Genomic DNA, 23348 nt, shown 5'->3' with positions numbered 1-23348 from the left:
ATAGGAAGCATGCAATCACACTAATGGGTTTGTATTACAGACCTCCCCCAATAGCCTCTGGGACAGGGAGGGACAGATATATAATTAGATTAAGGAAATGTAAAAAAAATAATAGTCACTGTCACTTCAACTTCCCTAATATAAACTGGGACCTTCTTAGTGCAAAGGGCAGAATTTGTTAACTGTATCCAGGAAGGTTTCGTAAAATCAATATGTGGATGGTCCAATTTGAGGAGGGGCCAGACTAGACCTGGTATTGGGTAACGACCCCGGACAGGTGACTGACCTTTCAGTGGGTGAACAGTTAGGGAAGTGACCACAACTCCTTAACTTTCAGGATAGCTATAGATAAAGATAGGGATGGTCCTTGTGGGAAAGTTTTAAATTGGAGTAGGGCATTACAAGGGCATTAGGCAGGAACTAAAAAGCGCTAATTGGGATCATCTTTTTTTCCGGCAACTGGAGGATGTTTGAAGATCAATTGCACAAAGTACAGGAAAGTTATGTTCCTGTTAAAAGGAAGGATGGGAATGAAAGATAAGAGAACCATGGATGTATAGAGAGGCGATGAATTTATTCAAGAAGCAAAAGGAAAAGTAAGTAAAGCTTCAGAAGTCAGGTCAAAATGAGTATAAAGAAGCCCAAAAAAAAACTAAAGAAAGGAATTAGGAAAGCCAGGAGGGGCCATGAAGAGTACTTGGCAAATAGGATTAAAGATATGCAATACATACATCAAGAGCAAGAGGATACCTAGGGAGAGGGTGGGACCACTCAAAGATAAGGGGGGAACATTTGCTTGGATGCGGAGAATGTGAGTGAGATACTTAACGAGTACTGTTAGAGTGATCTTTGGGTTTAGCACATTTACATTTAACAAATGACTTTGGCCACCAGTCTTTAGGTCTGAGTATAAATTGTGGGTTTAATTTAACATGCAGCTCTGAACAGTGGCTGCCTAAAAGCAGTAAATCTTAGACCAGACAACGTCGATAAAAATTCATTTGGATTTCTATGACGTTGGTGCGAATTGGGAGGTGTGAAGTTTGAGTGTGGTTTTAAAGAAAGTATTTGTTGATATATTGTAAATATGGAACTGTCCTTTTATTGACCCCCACGTTGGGACAGCTAGACCTTTCAACCAAAAGCGTCCCCATATGATGCCTGCTGTACTTTGTGTTGAATAAAGAAGCTGCTTTGATCTACCAGTACTCTGCTTCAGTATTTACCAAGGAAAAGGATGTAGAATACCAGGAGATCACTGCTGATTGTATAAATACACTGGGGCATTTAGAGGTCAAGGAGGACGAAGTATTGGGTGTCCCAAGGAGGATTAAGGTGGGTAAGTCCCCAGGGCCTGATGGGATTTACCCCAGGTTACTGAAGGAGATTTCTGGGCCCTTTCCCAGTATTTTCATATCCTCTCTAGCCACTGGCCAGGTCCCAGAGGACCGGTGAGTGGCTAATGTTGTACCTCTGTTTAAGAAGGGAACCAGGGAAAATCCTGTAAACTATAGGCCAGTGAGTCTCACATTAGATGCAGGGAAATTGCTAGAGAACGTTCTTAGGGATAGGATATATGAGCATTGGAAATCCATGCTAATTAGGGAGAGCCAGCATGGCTTTGTCCATGGTAGGTCATGTCTTAGCAACTTGATAAGAGTTTCTTGACAATTTGACAAGAGAGATTGATAGGGGAAGGGCAGTGGATGGTGCCTATATTGATTTTCGTAAGGGGTTTGACAAAATCCCTCATGGGAGGCTCATCCAGAAGATAAAAGATGCATGGGGTTCGTGGTGAATTGGCTGTTTGGATACAGAGCTGGCTTGCACAGAGAAAACAAAGGGCAGTGATTGAATGGATTTTTACAAGGGGACTTTGACCCCAGCATCTGCAGAGTATCTCTTGTTTTTACAAGCTGGAGGTCTGTAGGGATCTGTACTGGGACCTCTGCTGTTTGTGATGTATACCTGGATGAAAATGTAGATGGGTAGGTTAGTAAGTTAGTGGATTTGTGGATAGTGTAGAAGACTGGCATAGAATACAGCATGATATAGATCATTTGCAGATATGGGCAGAGAAATGGCAGGTGCAGTTTAACCCAGATAAATATGAGGTGTTGCACCTTGGTATGACAATGCAAGGGCAAGACCCTGAACAGCACTGCTGAGCAGAGAGATCTTGGAATCCAAGTTCATAGCTCCTATTAAAGTAGCTACACAGGTCATTACGATGGTTAAGAATGCTTATGGAATGCTTGCTGTTGTAGAAATGGTTAAAACTAGTGTATAATGGGATACTTGACCATTCTGGAGCAGCTGGGCTTAAGATTGCTGATACGTTCAAGAATAACCTTGGAAGATAAGCGCAGTACCAGGAACTCCAATTAATAAGATACTAGGCCCCTGGAACCAAAAAGGAGGACGCCTCTGCAGGTAAATTGTGAGTCCTAATAAGAGGAAGCAGGAAGAACTGTTAGACTCGCTTTGGGAGATAACTGACATGTCTTTTAAATGACTGGTCATGTACTGGCTGTGGGATGCCGAACAAAGTGATGTGAAGTTGTTTGTCTTGCGGTATAAATATGAGCTCTGTATAACCTAAAAATCAGAGTTCTGGTGGTGGTGGAGACTGCTGAAGACTCTCCACGGTATCATGTTAATAAACTCTTAAAACAAAACTCAAAGTCACTCTGGTGTGCTTAGCTAGTATTTCCACGGCAAAATCTGGTGACGAGGAAGGGATCTCCATTAAGTGGGATCTGAAGAAAGGCTAACTAAGAGGGCTGAGTTAAATAGGGGACTGCCCTAGCTGAAAGGGGGATAGCGTCTGAATGAGTATGGGACTGCTCTAGCTGAAAGGGGAGTAGTTGCCAAAGATCTCCCTGGGAGAAGGGGAGGTAGTCAGTAGCCTAGCGTCTGGCCGGTAACTCAGAGTAAGCCATGGCGCCTGCAGGGCCGAGGCTGGAAGAAGACCTGTGAAGAAAACAAGCTAGGGCTACAAAAACAAAGAAAGAAAAGAAAAGCGTAGCTATGGGGAAAAAGGTAGGAGGAGACTTTGAGGTTGGTATATGAAGATTCAGAGAGTACTCATTGTGTACATAGTGTGTATAAAGAAACTTTGTGCTATCTTAATTAATATCCTAAACAGGAAAAATAGGAAATGGCAGCAGTCGATTGGCTAGTGCAGAAGCTGCCAATAAACTGAAGAGATCCAGGGCTAAGGTAAAGGCTTTGAACACTCAACTGCAGGTAGGAAAAAAGACCACCAAAAAGATTAAAAACACAAAGTGGCACTGCCAGCAAATAGGAGATCCCTTAGTCCCACCTGGATCCGCGGCAGATATGGTAATCAGAGAGGCAGGGGATGATCGTTATGCGATAACATTCAGTAGTGATTTGTATGAGTGGTCACATGGGGATTGGCCGTATGGGGGAAGTTGTAATTTGAGACTAATATTAAACTGGGAGGACACCACCTAAAATGGAGACGGCAAAACAAATTGAGATGCCGATAACATGTTAAGATGTTTTAAATGATGGAAGGAGGTGGCTAAAAGACACCAACCTCCAAAGAAAAAGGAGACTAAGTAGCCTGAAACAGAAAAGGCTGGGGCTGAAACGAAACCTGCCATGGGACTTTTTCCACGACCTCCCGTACCGGCCTGTGCCCTATCGGCATCCCATAGTGAAACAGACAATTTAACAATGGCGACAACTGCCTTGGGACGACATGCGCCCCTTCCATACAAACCCCCATGTCAGAAGTTCAGGCACCTGACACTCCTGGGGAGCAGATATCACTGTACCAAGAGAAGGGTCTCAGGAAAGAGGAACTGAAGTTGAGGGAGCTGAGGGTCTCAGGAAAGAGGAACTGAAGTTGAGGGAGCTGAGGGTCTCAGAAAAGAGGAACTGAAGTTGAGAGAGCTGAGGAAGTGTTAGCAGTAATACCGATGATTCAAAAAAAGCAACTGAAAAAGTGGACCAGAAAAAAGGCAGGAAAAGAGAAAAAAAGAATGGAAGAAGAAGAGGAGGATCTGGGAATGAAGGTATCAAAGGCCCCGTGCATAATGATTGGCAATGTTCCTGTGTTAAAACCATGGACACCCATAGAGGCAAGAGCTATGGTAGTGAAGGATTCAGACCCATTAAAGAAATCCAATGCGTTCCATAATTGGCTCATGCAGATGTGTACTATGTACTCACCCTTGCCCGGGGTTGTGCAAATGCTGTTAAATTGTACATATGGGACCTCCTGTCTCTCCCTGAAGGAGGGACTTGCTGTACCACTGGGTGAAAATGGAGACTAGAGAAAAAAATGACGATCTAGCAGATAATGGAAATTAGTCTCTGGACCACTGGCTGAAAAACGGGGGAAGGAAGCTATGAGAGGTGCGCGAAAACACAGCGATATAGGGGAAGTAACCCGCGGCCTGCTGAAAAAAAGGGGAACCTATCCCAGACTTTACAGCTCGTTATAGAAGAAAGTGGGAAGAGTATGCTGGAATACCCCTGGCTGAGAATGGGCTGCTAGCCGTTCACACTTTACTGAACTGTATGTTACCCAGCAGGTGCAAGCATATAAACTGGCAAAAGGAGGATGGGGGAGGGTCACTGCTTTGATGGACATGGAAAGAGAAGGATTATTTGCCTCCCAGGGGAAAATACAGCAAAAATGGCAGGGCAATTCTATCAGAAAAGGGGAGGTCTCTCCCAAAGGGGCAGAGCCGGCTGTGGAAGAGGAAGAGGCAGAGGACAGTTGCCACCCTGGGATAGGTCCCAGGATCAGTGCAGGAATTGTAAGAAACTGGGTCACTAGGCCAGATCTGTGAACTATCCCCGAGGTGGAAGCTTATATTCAGAACAGGTCTCGATGCCCAGCCAGTTGCCGGCTCTGGCTATGGGGACAGCGCCTCTTTCTTTTAGCCACCGTAATCCGTCAGCCTAGGGGTGCTGTGGAGAAAAAGTGCTACAGGCGACGGTAATCAGATTGTCCAGAAATATGAAAGAAGAACCCATGACCACTGTAAGAGTAAGAAATAGTTATTTGGACTGTCTGATTGACACTGGTGCCACTATGTCCTCTGTACACCCCCACTCCTTGGACATCCCTGTGAGTGATACAATACAATTGTTAAAATCATTGGAATAGTCGGTATTTCCATGATAGAGCCTGTCTTCAAACCAACCTCTGTGCAGGTGGAGGATAAGCTTTTGACAGGCAACTTCATTATATCTAAAACAGCCCCACATCCCCTGCTGGGTCAACAGACCCTTTGTAAATTAGAGGCAATACTGCACTGTACAGCTTCCTCAAATTAGAGTTCTCAAAAAATTAATGAATGGGCTAGAAAAGGACAGTTCAGAACCCGTACCATAGTGTTGGCAGCTGGATCACAATCCCTTTGCTTGGCAAGTCCAGAGACTGTGTGACACATTGGTAAGATGAGGCAGCTTCTTCATACAAAATCTGCAATATGCACAAGCGTTGTGTCAGGAGGCAGGAAAATCGTATGAGAGGGTCCGGCAAGCCCAAGTGCCTTTTAATGAAGGTAACTTGCAACCATTTAAGCCAGGAGATAATATATATATATGAGATCAATGAATAAAGATACCTTCTCTCCCAGGTGGAAAGATCCCTACCTAGTGCTGCTGACAACCCGTACAGCCATTAAAGTGAAGGAAAAACCTGCTTGGATACATGCCACCAGGTGCAAGTTGCACTACGAGGAGGAAAAGATAAACGCTGGACAAGTGACATCTTCCCCGAGTGGGAGGAATGGCACTGAAGCCTAGTCACCAAATGTTATTAAGAGACTGGAAAAGAAATCTAGTCTATCCTGTAGCTCATGTGATATATATAGTGACTGTGATTATTAACAAAATATATACTCGATAGAGGACAAACATGAAGGAAGTAGTGGTAATAATCATATTGGGGGTAGGTTTGATTAAGTGCCTAACCACACCAGAGGGCAAATACAAAGAAATAGGGAAGTGCAGAAGTTTTGAGCCTGTGAAGGAAGGACGGGGTCACCCACCTTTATAATACAATACATGGTCACAGTTTGCTGAATATAAAGCCTACCGTGCAAATTTAATGAACTGTTATGTTTGTATGGCAGTTCCTCATTCTGCACAGAGTCTGGTACATCTTAAACCTCTGCCGGTTGGAAGAACATCCTCGTTATGTATATTGGTAGAATTACAGACCTATACTTTTTCAGGCAGTGAGTCTGCTTGGAATTGTCTCGACTCCGTAAAGTATCTGGTCCTGAGTAATCTTAAGTTATGGGGAAGTACCACCACCAACTTCACAGCACTGTGCTCTCCTATTGTCTCCAAGCTGAGGCCTTAGGTAATAGCTCCAACACTACCACTGTGCCAAGAGAGGTGTATGTAAAAACACGTGAAGCCCCAGTTCCGGTCTCTTTGTGTTCTGGACCAGGGTCTAAGAACAACTGGTTAGGATTTTCCTTGTGTGGTACCTCCTTCACGCCCCTAATGCAATGGCCTGATCAACCCGACAATGTGACCAGCAGAGAGTATTGGACAGGTAGAAATTAGACCGTTACTGTTCACCACATCTATAGGATATGGACGGCAATGAGAATATATGGGGTGCCCGGGGGTAAGCTGGATTTGTGGGTCTGGGGCAAATCTGTAGCTCCCTAGGAAATGGGCTGGCTGCTGTTATTTGGGAAAATTGTCTACCTCTGTTACAACTACATTCCCGCCACTCAATGTTTCTCATGCAGACCATCTACACTCATGAACTAGATGTGGTCTTCAGAGAGTAAGTTTTGGCAAGATTGCTACCCTGGTAGGGCGCAGTAAATAATGCCCATACAATAGATAATATAAGTTTAGAACTAGAACAGTTGGCCAACAAAACTACAGAGGGATTTGCTATTCTGAACCAGGAAATGCAAAATCTTGGACTGGCGACTTTTCGGAATAGAAAGGCCCTGGACTATGTTTTAGGCAAGGAAGGAGGGGTCTGTGCGTTAGTTGGGAATGAATGTTGCACCTACATACCTGATGCTTCAGAAAATTTGACCCATGTGTTAGAACATATGACCCAGCTGTGAGATGAAATACATAGGCTGAACTCTCACGCCCCCCAAGGCGGCTGGGATTTCTTTAGGTGGGTTAAATCAGTGTTAGGAGAAGGAATATTTCCCTGGTTACAGACCCACTTTTACAGGCTACTTGCCCTGATCTGCTTAGTGGTGGTAGTTCATTGAGTCATACAACTATACTTTCGCTGGGTCTGCACCCCTCAAAAGCCAAAGCCAGGGGAGATGGTAGCATTACTCAATACACGATCTCACATCGCAGGAGAGGGGGAAGAAGAGGATAGTTACAATGAAGAGGAATGTTTATGAATGTGCCCTTACCCAGTACGTTATGAGCTCCCTTTTCTGGCAGAAAGGAATATGAATCTTTAAGTGTTGATCAGAAAGATCAACAAGGAAGGATTTGTGGTAGAAATGGTTAAAACTATTGAATGATGGGATACTTGATCATTCTGGAACAGCTGGGCTTAAGATTGCTGATGCATTTGAGAATAACCTTGGATGTTAAGCGGAGTAGCAGGAATTCCAATTAATAAGATTCTTGGCCCTTGGAACCAGGAGGGAGGATGCCTCTGCAGATAAATTATGAGCCCTGATAACAGGAAGCAGGAAGAACAGTTAGACTCGCTCTGAGAGATAACTGACATGTCTTTTAAGTGATTGATCATGTACTGACTGTGGGACACCATACAAAGTTATGTGAAGATGTTTGCCTTGCTGTATAAATATGAGCTCGTTATAACCTACAAATTGGAGTTCTGGTGGAGTTGGACACTGCTGCGGACTCTCCACGTTATCATGTTAATAAACTCTAGACGAAATTCAAAGTCACTCTGGTGTTCTTAGTTGGTGTTTCCATGACACTTGCTTTTATTAATCAAGGCACTGAGTTCAAAAGTCAAGAGGTTATGTTGCAACTTTATAAAACTCTGGTTAGGCCACATCTGAAGAATTGCATACAGTTCTGGTCGCCCCACTATAGGAAGGATGTTGAGGCTTTGGAGAGGGTGCAGAAGAGGTTTACCAGGATGCTGCCTGGTTAAGAGGGGATATGCTATCACGAGAGGCTGGATAAACCTGGGCTGCTTTCTCTGGAGTGCTGGAAGCTAAGGGGAGATGTGTGAGAGGTGTACAAGATTATGAGAAGCACAGATGGAGCAGACAGAGTATCTGTTTCCCAGGGTTGAAATGCCTCATACCAGATGGCATACATTGAAGGTGAGAGGAGATAGGTTCAAAGGGATTGTGAAGGGAACGTTTTTTTTACTCAGAGAATTGTGGATGCCTGAGTGCACTGCCTGGTATGTTGCTGATAGGAGGGATTAGCGTTTGGGTGTTTTTGACTTGCCTTTAAGCTGGTTTGGCACAACACTGTGCGTCATGTGGCCTGTTCCTGTTCTGTACTCTTCTATGTTCTTTGTTACTCTCTGGCGCTTTCTGTCACTGTGCTTATTTGGTACTTCACATCTACTATATATTTGGTTGCAAAACATTCCAAGGACATTCTGAGGTACTGCAAAGTGCTACTGGAACACATCCTCTCTTCCTGCTGTAGAGCCATATTCTAAAATTAAAAAAGAATAGCTACGCAACATTTAGGATAACTTCCCCCGAAACCAAAGTTACATTTTGGGCTTTCCTGCTCAAGAAACAATTTTATTTAGAGCTGAACATTTACAGAAGTTGTGCCAGGATATAAATACCATTAATCTCAGAGTGTAAATTCACAGCCTAGGCTAGAAGGTTCAACGCTGGGGAGAAAGAAAAACCACAGTACTTCGTTTTAGGTCACTTATACTCATGACTGTATTGAGAAATGCTCACAGAAAATCTGAAGGGACAATACTTGATTCTCCCTATTATATAGGTAAATTGTAAGGGATGGACCTACAAACAGCAACAGGGAAAGAAAAGCGATTTTGGATGTAACCTAAAAGATAATTTCTGTAAAAAATTACATTCCTTGCTTCTGCAAAATCTAGCAAGAAAATAAATGCTAAAAATCATTCTATGGACATAAACAATTACAGGAACTGCAGCATTTTCCTGGAACCTAATCTCTGAAAAACAATAGCTACAGAGTGATCCAGCTCAGTAACTTCCTTTCACCATATTGTACTCTTAAAAGAAAATTACATTATTTTCTTTCCTAGGAGGTTAAATGGTCACAGCAAAATTAACACTGAAAATTGGTCTTGGATCTTGCCCAAGCTTACTTAAATTTCAAGATGGGAAAACCACATGTATAGTCATCCAAAGAAACTGAAATTGTACCCATTCTTAAATCAGATAAGTTATAGAATCACAGAAAATTCATGACACAGGAGACTTGCTGCTGTTTGAGAACGTGCTCCATAGATTAGCCCCAAGTCCTAGCACTAGATCCAATATTCTTGCATGTTACACTGTTACATTTCTTCAGGTACTGTACATACTGAGAACTTCGACAATATGAAGTGTGCTTCAATATCCATTGAGTTCCGAATTCATACCACCATCTGGGTGAAAATAACACTCTTCACCTCCTGTTCAATTATTGTACCAGTTACTTCAAAACTATGCCCAATTTTTTTTTTAACTCTTGCTTCCGAAATTGTTCCTATTTACCTACACTCTTAACTTGGTGTATCTCATTTATGTATTTCCATAGTCTCCTCCATTTCAGGGAAAATACTCTCTTATCCTTCCTCACAATATTTTCTAGTTCACGCAATATCTACACAAATGCTTAAAATGTTCCTGCAAATATGGTGGCCCAGAATCTGTTCTGTAAAACCATTTTTAAAATATTTTATGCTTTAAATACAGCAACATATCCTGCATGATTTACTAACCATTTTATTGACCGATCTACTATTCTTAAGGATTATAAACAAATCTAAGGCCCCTTTGTCCCTCCACACCACTGAGCATTTCTCATTCATTGTGATTCCGTCTCATTCATTATTAATTTGTTGCACCTCAATAAAACCTTTAACTTGCAATGCTCTGGATTAAACTCGATCTACTGACCAGACCAGACCTGACCAGACATTTACTGATCAGAGGATAGTGTCTGTGAAAACCTCCTAGCCATGTTATCTTTAAATGAATTATATAGTGCATGGAAATAATAAGCTACCTTTGAAATAATATTACTGACCAAGAATGAAATACTTTTCGTATCTACTTTACAAATACGCAGATTAGTCCTGCAAATACAGTATTAAAAGTATATTTTAGAGTATTATTTTAAAAACCCAAAGCAATCTTCCAAATTCACATTATTAAATTCCTAACCTTCAAATTAAAAATAAGGAACTTTATTAGAACACCTAAAAGTATAGCACACCGCAGGCCCTTCTGGCCCACAATGCTGTGCCAATCTTTTAACTTACTCCAAGATCAATATAACCCACTTAGCCCTCCATTTCTCTATCATCCATGGGCCTATCTATAAGTCTCTTATATGTCTGCAATGTATCTACCTCTAACATTACTCGTGGCAAAACATACCATACACCCTACCACTCTACTAGATTTACAGATTCAAAGTAGTGCTGAAATGAAAATTTGACTAACTACGGCCAAGACAGTGAATCACTGTACCATAAAAGAATTCTTACAAATGAATTGCATTGGCAGGCATCCCACATCTCCCGGAAGTTCTGGGAGTCTCCCGCATATTAATAGTGGCTCCCTGATGCCCGCAAATTATATACAATATCACAGAAATCAATTTTTTTTGAGAGAGAGCGCAAGAGCAAGAAAGCAAGCGCGAGTGAGAGCGACCACGAGAGAAAGCGTGAGAGCGTGCCCGCGAGAGCAAAAGACTGGGAAAGCGAGAGAGAGAGCGAGAGAGAGAGAGCAAGAGCGAGAGAGAGGGACCACGAGCGAGAGAGCACATGCACGAGAGAGAACAAGAGCAAGAGCGAGAAAGTTTCAAAAGTGTTCCAAAAAAAGAAAATTTAAAACGTACATCACCCCAGCCTACACTAAAGTGTACCCCTGCCTAATAGGGGTCAAAAATAATGACAGTGTTGCTCACTGCACTGTTTGCAACAGTGACTTTTCTATTGCCCATGGTGGGTTAAGACTGTAAAAGACATGTTGAGTTGAGTTTAACAGGTGTCATTCGTTCATTAGCATAGCTAACGTTATTTAAACTAGCTGGCCAGCTGCTAAGGAGCTATGCTATTGCAGACATCCCACCTCTCCCAGATGTTCAGGGAGACTCCTGCAAATTGATGGTGCTACCTCCCTGAAATGAGTTTTTGCAGGGTGGGATGTCTGCATTGGTCAGGTTTGTGTATCAGAAACAAGTTACTTACTTGTTGGATACACTTGTAGAACACACTTCGTTATGACAAACCTGTGTCTACAGAGACAGTACGTTGCCTAAGAAACATATGCCAAAAACAAACAAACATGTTTCAAGATCTGATAGAGATTTTTTTTTAAATTGCATAAGGGTTTAACCTTTAGTGCAGTCACATTTCCTAAAAACACAGAAATATTTTGAACATAGGTAAACAAAGATAAGATTCATAACTCTGGTAACATTTAAAACTGCTAGGAAAGTATCCACATACTGCAATTATTTCATATAATAAAGCATTCATTTAAATCAACAGTTTGATTCAGAATAAAACCACATTTTGACAGAGCAGTATTTCTACAATAAAATGTGAAGAGTCAAATAATTGCAACATTTCATATAGCAGAAAATACGGCGACTTTTCTACCAGTATAGATTGATAAACAAATAACTACTGGCAATGTTCTTGTATATTTATGAGGTAAAATGTGATTGGACAATCTGAAAATAAATTAGAAGGAACACAAAAATATATTTACAGATTCCAGGTACCAAGACATTTAATTTTCAAAGCTAGTGCTCGCTCTGAAAGGAATTGTTATTTTAAACATATAGATTGTTTGCTGGTTGCTGAGAAACACAATTCAAGATTAGTCAAATTGTCACTGGCTTTCTGTCAGAATCAGTTTTTGAGAGAGTAATTTAGTTTAATTTGCTGCATTGCACAGAAGTAATTCAAGATTGGCAAATGCACATTAAGCCATTATTACAAAGGATCATTATGTCAGAGTTTTAAAATATTCATTGAAGATCCACATATTAAAATGCTTAGATTACTGTGTGATCCAGAATCTCCAGAGGGGAAGGCCCCGAGTCCTTGGCTTTGCTTGTTGCTCGGTGGCCGGGGTGGGGTCGAAGTGCTCGGCAGAGATGGTGCTCGGTGCTCGGTGTCGGAGGGCTGGTTGGAGGCTCGAAGTTTTTGGATGGCTCAGAGTTGGTTGTGGTTGGGTGCTTCCAGGGTGCTGCATTGGCAAGTTTGCAGCGCTGGAGGTTCATGGCAGGGGGAGTTTCTCCCTTCTACCATCTGTGTGAGATGATAGGCTATCAGGACTTAGAGACTTTTTTTTACCGTGCCCATGGTCTGCTCTTTATCAAATTATGGTATTGCTTTGCACTGTTGTAACTATATGTTATAATTATGTGGTTTTTGTCAGTTTTAGTCTTGGTCTGTCCTGTGTTTCTGTGATATCATACTGGCGGAACATTGTATCATTTCTTAATGCATGCATTACTAAATGACAGTAAACGAGACTGAGTGTCCTCATCATCTAATAAATAAATAAATAACCATCAGATAGGTTGCAGAGCTTTTAATCAAGTTTGAGAAAGTTTGATTTGGGAAGAATGCCAAGCACTTTGAGAGACTGCATATGAAATTCTTAGATGATAATCATACCCAACTTGCAAAACTGGCACTCTTCTTATGAGAACGAAGAAACTTAAGCATGTTTCCAATGGTTGCATACAAAATAATTTCAGGTATATGTAAGGTATATTACCAGCCTTTGGTGTAGATAGTTTTTTCTTCTTAGAACTTAATACTTGATGAGAGTAAGTATGGTGGAGCAGACTCGATGACCCAGATGGCCTAATTCTGCTCCTACGTCTTATGGTCTTACAGTAAAAGAAACGCAACAATTCAAGTAGCACATCTGTCTTTAAATGTCTAGGTCCAAAGCCATGAAGTTCTTCATAAGCTACCTTACCCTGTTGTCTTTCTGTATTCTTTCACTCTTTAAAATTTACTACTTTGACCAAGGCTCTGGCCACTGTATGGGCCAATGCCAACACTGTTATTTAATTACTGTCTAGTTGGAACATTGGAGCAGAAATATGAGGAGATCATTTTGCCCCTCTTCCCTGTTCAGCTGTTTAACAAAAATCATGACCTAGGCGTATACACAGCTTAACTCTATATAATCCAAACCTATGCTTTAAAAAACTATCACAACTTCAAATGAGCAATGCTCTAGTGTCAGTTTCAGTGTTCAGAAGAGAGATGAAATTTGTCACACATGGCATACAGGAATGTTTCTCAATTTCGTACTGAAAATTCTTCCTTTAATTGAATACACACCCATTACTAGTTTTAGAATTCATTGAGAGTTTTAAAAAAAAATCTACTGTTAGTTTCCATTAATTTTTTGAAAACTTTGAACAAATCACTTAACAGTAAAAAATTCAGGGAATGAAATTTTAGTTTTAGTCATTGCACCCCATGGTGAATCTATGCTACGTTCTCTCCAATGACAATGTATCCCATTTGCTTTTCTGATCAAAATTGGCCAAGAACTTGTGCAGTGATCTACTGGCTTTTATTTACAGCTGTATAATGGCTTGAAGTGAAGTGTAAGAGGAGTGGCTGCTGTTGCGGTGAACTGTGTTATAAATAGCCAGGCTTTGGCAAGAACGGGTGAAGGCTACAACTTAAGCTTGAGAAGTTAGAGGTGTAATGAGCGAAGGTAGGATGGTGGTTAAGACAGTGGAATGCTCCTCCTGTAAGATGTGGGATTTCAGGGTAACCAACAGTTTCGCTGATGACTCAGTCAGAGGGAAGTGCATCCAACTTCAGCTCCGGATTGATAAGGTCAAGGAAATTGAGCTGGAGCTGGATATACTCAGGCTGAAACATCTACTGTGGTGACACCCAGAGTGCAAGCTTCTGAGTGTAGATGTGTGATGACCAGAAGCAATGGGAGTAAGCAGTCAGTGCAGGGTTGACCTGTTCCAACCCCCTCAGCAAAAACTATGCCCTGACGGGCACTGTGGCCGGTTCGAAGGTTCAGCAGGGAAGGGCAAGGTCAGGCAGAGTGATAGTGATAGAAGACTCAATAGTTAGGGGGGTGGGCAGGAGATTCTGTGGCAGTGAAAGAGGCGCCAGGAAGTTGTGTTGCCTCTCAGGTGCTTGGATTCAGGATGTCTCAGAGCAGCTGCAGAATATTCTCAAGAGGGAGGCTGAGCTGCCAGCTACAATAACATTTCATTACCAGATACATCCTTGCCTCCCATCTTTCAGGATTCCAAAGGTGGTATTCCCTTTGATTGTCTCTGCACTTTTCCAGACAATTATAGGAGAACTAAAACGTGCCTTTTCCATTATGCAGTGACCCAAATTGTCTGCTGGGAGCATATCTGGATGTAGTACAACCTCCAGTGTACAGGCAGTTGGCAAACCAATATGAGGTGCATTACCACCACCTACTAAGTTGGACTGTGGGATAAAGAGACAGGAAGTATACCTACTAAATTCCACCCCCCAAAAAATACACTCAAATAATAGCAAAACATCTAAAGCTTTTCAGAAAGTCAAATACACACATACATATTATGCTGGCAGTCATATCCTAATTAATTTTCCATTTTAAACTGTGTCTGTACCAAAGATCTCAATTTAGCAATTAGATGTTTCCTTTGCATCTCACAAGAATGCATTCAAACAATATTTGCTGTACCATTTCTTTGTGCACTCCCTACAAATGCCTGTATCATGCACATTAGCTTTGAGCAAAGAATTATTCAATCGAGTGTGTCCAATACATAAACAGACAAGTATAATTTCTTTTCCTTTTATAACCCATCTCCCAGTTGAGTTCACACCATCCTATGAACTTCATATAAATGTCATATTCTTAAATTATACATTCATCATACATTCATATCCTTAAATTTTAAAGTGATTGCTTGGCTCGAATATCTTCCACCTTATTTCCTTCAACCCCCAAAATGGGCAGGGGCCTACAAAAATTAGATACACAAGCCTAGACCCTGCAGCCTCAACAAATGTTGTCCAATCTCTAGAAGAAAACTAGCCTACAATTTGAAATACTCGTTTTAATAGATGCCAAAAATCAAGAACACAGTGCATACCTCTTTGACCTGTCCCAAGGCTAAAATTATCTCAGACATGAATACTGATAATTTGTCTGATTAATCTTTTAATTATCGCCAGAAACTTTGGAACACAAGCAGAAACGCCCGAATCATCTGTTTAGATATGTAAAACATCACAATATCTAACCTGCATATATTGTTGCATTAGCTGTGCCAATCATTCTTCATCTTGGTATTTTCTTGAAAGCTTAAAAGGGCCATCAGTTTACAAGGGGTGATCATTAGAAACGGGTAAGTATTTAAGTAGAGCTGATAGTACTCGGCTGTAAGATGCACAATTTACGTGAAGAGCCCACCGGCTACCTGCTGTTTCAATTAAGGTTTTAAGGAGATAGAAAGGTCTACAAAGCACAAGGAAAAGTCGGAATTTAAATGTTAAACATCCGAAAGTAACTGGTTGGATGGAGGGTATGTAGGACTGGGCTGGAGAAATCAACGTAACGACAGATGGAGTTAATTTCAGAAGCGTAAATCGTGATCACAAAGCCGAGAAGGCAAGGTGGAGTGGTGGGGGAAAGGAAAAGTTAATTTTTGAGAGGGAGCTTATCATACTTAAATAAATTGTTATTGACAGAAATTAAATTTCTTATTACTGTATTACGGATGTAATTCAGGCAAAGCAGCTGAAGAAAGCATAGAACAACGCCAACACAGAAAGTGAAACTGAAAGAGGATAAAACAAACAGGAAAACATGCCCATCTTTCAATACTGTGAACTTAACGAGTTACTTTTCCTCACCCTTTCGACATTTTACACTACAATACTCTGATTTCAGTACTCTACAACCTGCGTAAGTGAATGCCCTGTTTTTTGTTACCATTCATTGACAATATACACATCTTATACCTTCCAAACGAGTCGGTAACGCTGAGTTTTAAACTTTGCTCTCGACGAATTAGACAAATATATGTTATTATGCAGACCTACATATCAAGTGGTGAATAACCAGCGAAACCTACAAATGTTTTACATTCAAATCAACACTCCATACCATTCGAACTTTACAGAGCAGAATTAATCGATGTTATTTACCTTTCATTAAACGTTGGAGTTCAAATCGAACTGCACAGAACAACTTCTTAAATCCGCATGATAAAATTCCAAATACTCGGTAAAGCAGTATTAAACCGTTTGGAAGTATAATCTGTTAGATTTGTGACTGGCACAGTGCAAGGTAAGAAGGCTGCCTTGTTCTATGCTGCAAAGCTAACGTGCGTTTCTACTTTCGCTTCCACTTCGAGCACCGAAGTTTCGCTTTTGTCTCCCCTAGCCCCGTTTATCCGACAATAGACGGGGTTGTATCCAGTGACAGAATGCAAAACCAAGTCACCAGCGTGTGCATGAATAAAGATCAGCTTTTGTTCGAAGAAGCTGGGATCCTGTTTTTGTTTTTAAAAAAGGAATACGATTGTGCATTAATAAATTTTAAAGGGGCATGGACACTAAGGGGATTGGGGAGGGATAGGGTTAGATAGTTAGAAAGAGAGAGTCTGGAGATTGTGATTCACGCACATAACATTCAGGTCCAAATCTGTCACTGGCTCAGGTGAGCTGGTCAAAAGTAAACCACCAGAACCTTAGCAAAGGGGGGCTGGGAGTCTACTTTGCTCCCAAATGCAAAGAGGATGCTTTTCTTTCTTGTTGAGACCATTGCCTGGTATTTGTATGACAACTACCTCATATGAAAACTATTAGTGTGGTCCTGAATGTTGTACAAGTCCTTCTGCAAACGGACAATTTGGGCTTAAGGAGTGAGATCTATCTTGAAATTTCCATCCCTGTCCTCCACCTCTCCCTTTCTCTCTCAACCTCTCCCTTACCATCCTCCTTTCTCTCACCCTCCCTCTCATAACTATTCACCTAATATTCCTAAATAACTGTGACAAAGGTGCAGGGGCAAACGATGGTTATTGCAGGTTACCCAGGAATCAGGAAACAAAAGGTATGTAAATTTGGACAAGTGCTACTGGTAACATAGATCTAGCATGTGCAATTATGTATTTGGTCAGTGAAGATGATTTAGTTTTTGTACATATTCTTGTTCCTGGCAAGCCTTTGTGTTGTGATTGCAGAAAACAGTGGGTACAACCCAACCAGTATCACGAATACCAAATGCCTCTCTTAAAAGATTCTGAAAAGTAATTGATAATTGGCATATCCAAAGTGAAGTAGACTGGGGGTGTTCTTATTGAATTTCAGAACCAGATCAACACACACAAAATGGAAAAGAGTAAATAGTTGACGTTTCGAGCTGAGACCCTTCATGGTTTCTCTCAGCCTGAAATATCAACTATTTACTCTTTTCCATAGATGCTGCCTAGCCAGCTGATTTTCTCCAGCATTTTTTGTGTATTGTTTGGATTGCCAACATCTGCAGGTTTTCTACTGTTTAAGAGCCTGATTGCTACTTTGAAATGGCTAAAGGAATGTGCATTTCCATTTTTATTTGGACCAGTTCAAATCAGGAACACCAGATATGAGTCAAGCTTTTTCTGGTTGAATTTGTGTGGTTGAAGATTATTGAAGGCCCGTTTTCTTTACAGGGTTTCTGCTCACTTACCCCTGAACTACCACTTCATGACCCAAGGAACACAAGCAATCTTCTGAAAAGCAGGCACGTTTTCAGGCATCATGAAAGGCACCAACACAGAGAGTAGCTTTGTGAGAAAACAACATAAATGAGAGGGGATAATTTCTCAGTGGGAAATATCTGGCCCTAATAGACATCAGTCAAACAGAGGGAAAGAAGAGTTTCTATCTCAGATGGACAGAAGCAAAGTCCAACTTTGGGCTGGAGGATTCAGATGAACCTCACAATCAAGAAGCATTTCAAAGAAGTCTAATGGACAATTTCTCAGATCCATCAAACTCCTTGAGATGAACAGGAATGTGTTTAGCTTCTCTTAGGAATTTTGACAGAGCCAAAAGATTCATTTCTACTACAGAAATAAATGCATTTTGGCATGAGGCAATGCCAGTGCTAAGGAACCATGATGTTTGCTGGAGCTGATTCTGCTTGGGTTGAGGCTCAACCCCAGTTGGTTGTGAGCCAGCACCTATAGACTTCCAATGAGAATAAATTACTCTTCTTCATGAGTTAGTAAAACTTCAACAAACTTCAATACAGTTGCCACAGAACCATGTTGTTTAGAGCAGGGGTTTGCAACCTGGGATCCATGGACCCCTTGCTTAATGGTATTGGTTCATAGCATAAAAAAGGTTGGGAACCCCTGATTTAGAGCTAATGGTAACATTAGTGCAATCTCTGCTCAACCAGTTATCAGATCATTATTGCAAGATATCTGGTGACAGAACAGAAAGTAGAGTACAGAAGTTCCTTTCCTCTTTCACGATCTCTCCTGTGACCTCTCTGTCTTAGGCGTTTCGCTTGTCAGTGTGTTTATTCCCACTTTTTCACACTGTGGACACAGCAGTTATGACTACCATCCAGAACTGGTCCAACAGTAACCAAACTAACTTGGAAAATCTAAATTTGAACAGATTTGGGGACCTTTTATTCGATATTTTCATTTAATGTAATATTTACCCTTCTTGGTTTTTTTTTCACTGTTTTTTATGGAGGTCGGGATTGAGGACGTGATTTTAAGTTTAACTCTGTTTGGTTTCAAGTTAGCCCATTGCTTTGCTTTGCTTTTAGTTAGCTGCACGGTGGGTTTTTTTTTGGGGGTTTTTTTTTTCTTTTTTTTTCCATTGATATATATAAAATTTAGTATACTATTATGTTATCTTGGTTTCTTATGTTTAAATTACATTGTTTGTAGTAATTTCTTTTTGGTATTGATATCTTTTGGAATTTTATTATACTTTAACATTGTATTAATGTTTATATGGCTTACCTTTTTTGTATACTTACTCAATAAAAAGATTTAAAAAGAAAAGAAAGAAAGGAAAATCACAAAGGTGATACAGTAATGATAAATAAATAACAATTAATTGTTATAATGTAGTATCCAGAGAGACCTCAAGTATCCCATCAGTGTGTGGATGAACACACGGCTGATTAGAATGAAATGCCAGGAACCAAGAACATAGAAGGAAGGTCATATGATTGACACCTGGTCAGTATCAATGTGAGAACATTGCAGAGATAGCTTTACAACCCACTGGGAACTGTCCTACTACGAACCCTCTGGAGAACAGAACAAGCAAATAGGGATGTTTATTAGACTGATATCTTGTGAAAGGGATAAATTGTGAAAGCACAAACAGACTCTCTCACAATTAAAAAACCAGTAAATGAGATAATTGTAGAATGGTGTCAGAGATTTGAAGGGGTTGAAGAAACGCATACTTTTGTAGATGTGGACTAGGCTTACGGTTGTGTAATTTGCAATAAAAACAACTAAGCAATATCTCTAAGGTATGTGAATTAATGTACAAAAGGCTGCCTTATGGGATAGCAGTGTAGAAGATGATTTTGAATTAGGGTCTCAGAGAACTTGCCAAGATCGAATCCCTGCTAGGTTCATCATGCAGATATTTCAACGATTTGTAATGTTTGCTTACTTTCAAAGCAGTATTAGTCTCTTACCTCTTCCACCTACCTTTCACCTTCTCCTCATCCCCCCTCCTTCTCTTTCTCCTGTAGTCCATTTGGTTCTCCTATCAGATTCCTTCCTCTCCAGCCCTTTACCTTTCCTACCCATCTGACTTCATCTATCACCTTCTAGCTATCCAGCTCACCCCCCAACTTTTTTATTCTGATTTCTCTCCCCTTCCTTTTCAGTCCTGTGGAAGGGTCTCGGCCCAAAACATCAACTGTTTATTCATTTCCTTAGATACTGCCTGACCTGCTGAGTACATCCAGCAGTCTGTGTGTGTAAAATCTCAGCGTTGTAATTTAGCGATATCATGGCAAATCAGATCCCATAAGCAGAGTTACTGCTCATTCTGTTGAAATGTCTTTGGAAATAAGATGATATTCTTCGTTGTCTTTTTGTGTTTCAAAACGGAAAACATCAGAACATGTGCCATCCTTCATACCTTGCCAGGTGAGAAAATATTTTCGACCATTACTCACTGTAAATGATTTACAAAGTAATACACATTGATATATCTGCATGAAGCACATTGTTATGTTTCAATGGTCCCCTTCTTTCACAATAGCCATTTTAGAACATTGCACCTGTGACTATGTTGTGAAGGCTTTCCTATGTAAAGATATAGGTTAAATGGCAGAAATTAAGTTGAAGTGTTAGAAATTAAGCATCAGTTTCAATAATTCCAAAATGTTGCAGAGTATGTTGTTGATTAACTTGAGCGATGACAATCTGCATGTGACTCTCAAGCACTCCATACAATCTGAAGGTGGTTAACAAATGCCTGACTTTCAGAGTTCATTGGATAGTCTAGATTTGCTGATTCTAGGAATCTGTTAGTGCATTTAATAGCATATTTTCTTAAGTGGTTCATAAGGTAAGCATATGCAAAATTTGCCAAGGCAAAGCATTTCTTAGCTTGATGGCGATCACAGTCTGCTGAGATATAATTTAAGACGTAGCAGTTATTATGCATGAGAGGTAAAGGGAACATATGGATAATGTGAGGCAATACGTACAATGTGCTGGAGGAGCTCAGCAGGTCAGGCAGCATCTCTGTCAGAGTAGGAAGGTGTGGGGAGTGGAGGAAGTAGTACAAAGTGGTAAATGATCTATGAAACTGGGAGAGTGGGAAGGAGTGAACTAAAGAGCTCAGAAGTTGATTGTTGGAAGCGAGTAAAGGCGGAATCTGATGGCAGATGTGACGAGAATACACATAAAAATTAAGATGTTTGCTGGCCTGGGTTAGCATCAGTGACATCAGCAAGTGGTCTGCCACCTGCCCTCAGGGGAAGGAGAGATAAGGAACAATGGAGCAGCGTCTGGAGATGTGTAATGAAGGGACGGGGGAGAGAGAGCTGTCTGGAGCGGCTCCCCCCTTTGAACCTTGAACTGTTTGAAGTGATGGACAGGCGATACCCCAGCAGGGGGATAAAAAGGGACAGGTTTGATAAGGCGACACACACGCCACCCGAGGTAACGAGACCCTGGAAGTGGTACGCTTCTCACGAGTCGGTGGGAAGTACCAGACAACGGCCAGGGTGGAAAGGTACGATCAGCGGGAACCCGGTGTGTGTCCGCCCTTGCCTGGGTGCCGGGTTCACTGCAGAGGATCGACCGCATCTGGAGGAGGGGTCACAGTCGGTGACCTCAGGTGACATCACCAAGGACCTGCCCAAAAACTGCTTGTGAGCCATATCGTCGGTCTGTGAGTGAAGCCATGTCTGAATGATCAGTTGTTCCTGTTCTATCTCTCTCTTCCCCCACGTTGTCCATCGCCATGGCAATGATTACTGCGAACTGAACTACTAAACTGGACTGAACTTTGAGTCACTTTGAAATTTGGTTATTTACCCCTAGACAACGATAGAGCTTGATTGATGCTGTTATCTTAATTCTGTGCACATGTGTGTTTATCATTGCTGAACTGTTGCATTTATTATCCTTTCGATTACTGTGTTGCTTGTTTCTTTAATAAAACTTTCTTAGTTTTAATACTCCAGACTCCAACTGAGTGATCCATTTCTGCTGGTTTGGCAACCCAGTTACGGGGTACATAACATAAGTGGGGTTCTCGTCCGGGATTTTGAATGCTAAATTTGGGACGGAGTAAATTGATTGGGTTAAAATTCCCGAAAGAAAGAAAAGACAAACAGCAGAAATGGAGGCTGAGGAATTTATAAAGGCGCCGACCTTGGAGGCATTAGAGGATGCCAGGAAATCGGAATTGATAGCTGTGGCCAAACGGTTGATTCTTGCTAAGGTGAAGTTGACAATGAGGAGAGAGGAGATACACAGAGCTATTGTAGAGCACTATGTATCTAAAAGTGTGTTTCCCCAAGGTGAGCTGGGGGTGGTGTCTATTGAAAAACCTGCTGGAGACGCAGTACAGGTACAGCTTGAAAAACTGAGACTCGAGCACGAGTTCCGGGTACGGCAGTTAGAACACGAAGAGAAGCAGTTAGAAAGGCGGGAGAAAGAGAAAGAGAGAGAAAGACAGTTGGAGAGAGAGGAGAAAGAGAGGCAATGGGAGCGAGAAGAGAGAGGGAAACAGAGGGAAAGGGAATTTGAGCTGGAGAAGTTAAAGATAAGGGCCAAGCAGGGGCTCGTGCCGAACCAAGGTGGAGGGTTCCGGGCGACCCAGGAGGTTAGGCTGGTTCCCCCATTTGACGATACCGACGTGAATCGGTACTTTCTCCACTTCGAAAAAGTGGCTATAAGTCAGGACTGGCCGAGGGATAAGTGGGTTGTTTTACTTCAGAGTGTACTGAAAGGGAAAGCCCAACAAGCTTACTCAGCTTTGTCTGCGGAAGATGCCCAGAGGTATGCGGTGGTGAAAGAGGCCATCCTCAGGATTTATGAGTTAGTCCCGGAGGCATACCGGCAGAGGTTCCAGAATGCGAGGAAGCGGTGGGACCGCACGTATTTGGAGTTTGCCCGTGAGATGCAGACATATTGTGAGCATTGGTGCGCCTCTAAGGGGGTAGAGGGGGATTATGACAGACTGCTACAACTGATCCTGATTGAGCAGTTTAAAGGTTGTGTCCCCGAGGGTATGAGACCCTACCTCGATGAGAAAGAGGCAGCCACGTTAGCCGCAACTGCTAAGTTAGCGGATGAGTATGCGTTGACGCATAAAATGAAGTTTGCCCCGAGTAAAGGCTACCAGAAGGGTAGTCAGGATGGCGGGGAGAGTCCGCCGGAAAAGTCAGAAAGTAAGCCGGGGACTAGTGAAAAGGATAAGGTAGACCGGGAGCAGTCTGGTAGGAAGTCTCCTGGGGTCGTCTGTTATAATTGTGGGAAAGCCGGACACTTTGCGTCCAGGTGCTTTGCCCCAAGGAAGGAGACGGGGAAAGGAAAAGCGGAAATTTGGAATGGCTGTATCGAGCTGTTAAGTGAACCGCTAGGGAAAGACAGGTCTGAAAAAGTCCAGGAAGGGCGCGAGAGGTTTATCTCGGCCGGAC

General features: G+C 41.7%; 1 long non-coding RNA gene across 1 annotated transcript in view; it reads right to left on the bottom strand.

The window, feature by feature from the left end:
• The window catches only part of LOC134349234 (uncharacterized), a 129554-nt gene extending 112998 nt beyond the window's left edge, over positions 1 to 16556 (bottom strand). The window contains exon 1 of the long non-coding RNA XR_010018615.1: positions 16358 to 16556. This is a non-coding gene — a long non-coding RNA (uncharacterized LOC134349234). The remainder of the gene's footprint in view (positions 1 to 16357) is intronic.
• Positions 16557 to 23348: the final 6792 nt, after the last annotated feature.

This window comes from Mobula hypostoma, chromosome 7 (assembly GCF_963921235.1).
Source record: "Mobula hypostoma chromosome 7, sMobHyp1.1, whole genome shotgun sequence".
Classification (NCBI taxonomy): Eukaryota; Metazoa; Chordata; class Chondrichthyes; order Myliobatiformes; family Myliobatidae; genus Mobula; species Mobula hypostoma.
Note: the sequence above shows the minus strand (reverse complement) of the source record. Positions and strands in the feature narration are given on the sequence as shown.